At 45.5% G+C, this 1,225-nt stretch overlaps 1 non-coding gene across 1 annotated transcript; it reads right to left on the reverse strand.

Moving 5' to 3' along the window:
* On the reverse strand, positions 1-155 carry LOC143261315 (5.8S ribosomal RNA). The gene has a single exon (XR_013035459.1). It is a non-coding gene; the product is annotated as a 5.8S ribosomal RNA (ribosomal RNA).
* Between the last annotated feature and the right edge of the window lie 1,070 nt (positions 156-1,225).

Below are 1,225 nucleotides of genomic sequence, written 5' to 3' on the forward strand. Positions count from 1 at the left end.
CGACCCTCAGCCAGGCGTGGTCCAGGAATTGTATCCGTGGACCGCAATGTGCGTTCGAAATGTCGATGTTCATGTGTCCTGCAGTTCACACGTTGACGCGCAATTAGCTGCGTTCTTCATCGACCCACGAGCCAAGTGATCCACCGTTCAGGGTAATTTTTCCCTTTTATTCTCTCATATATATAATGTGTATTTGCTATCCACCACATTTTTGTGTTATATTTCGGAACAAGCCGATACCCGAAGAGCTCCAACCAGCGCGCGAAGGAGATTCGGGAGTCGTCGTACAACGACATAATTGTCCCTTAAAGAACGAGATATTTCCGTCGAAACCATATATATATGTACGAGCAAATCCAAAACCACTGTTTTCTTGCAAGTTCGACGGTCGGAGCGAATAGAACATTGAAAAGCCTTCTATCGAAGAAACACAGAGAGTATATCACCTCCAAAAACGACGGGGATATGGATATTCAAACTGGACAATTATCAACCCGATACTGGATTCGAAAAGTTTCTCTCTCCTTTCGTCGTTATTTACACCGGACGGACTCACGGCCGGCTCTAGCTGGGTGTCATATATATATACGTCCCACGCTCATGCTGCCACTAGCGCGCAACAGAGTAGGGTGTCAATGACAACGACACAGCATTGAAACGAGCTACACAAGCCGGTCTCTCTTGATACCAATGTAAACGAGCATTAAGTTATCTTCAGACTGCCCGATATTTTCGTCCTTTGGACTTTCCCAACGATTCCTTTTTTTCTTTTTTTTTTTACACCACAGCGAAGACTTGAGGAAGCGTGATTAGCACGCTCGCATCCCTCCCTGTCCTACTACAACTGTGTGTGTGTGTGTGTGTAAAGAAAGAAAAAAGAATACATTGGCTTTCTCTCTATCGAGAAGATGGCCTACGCAACGCAGATCAAAGGCCTAATACGTGTAATATAATACGCGTCTGGCCGTGTATAAATCACGCACGAATGATCTGGTCGGGCCCAACTCTTCTCGTACGCTTATTTTTCCGTGTTGAGGCACTATCATAAAATCACACAAACCCCAACACGTGTGTGTCTTGGAAGGAAGATGGCCTACGCAACGCAGATCAAAGGCCTAATACGTGTAGTACACACGTCTGCCGTGTAAATCACGCACGAATGATCTGGTCGGGCCCAACTCTTCTCCACCACACCACATCCCAACTTTGTACATTTTTATATATT

This window comes from Megalopta genalis, unplaced genomic scaffold (genome assembly GCF_051020955.1).
Source record: "Megalopta genalis isolate 19385.01 unplaced genomic scaffold, iyMegGena1_principal scaffold0047, whole genome shotgun sequence".
NCBI lineage: Eukaryota > Metazoa > Arthropoda > Insecta > Hymenoptera > Halictidae > Megalopta > Megalopta genalis.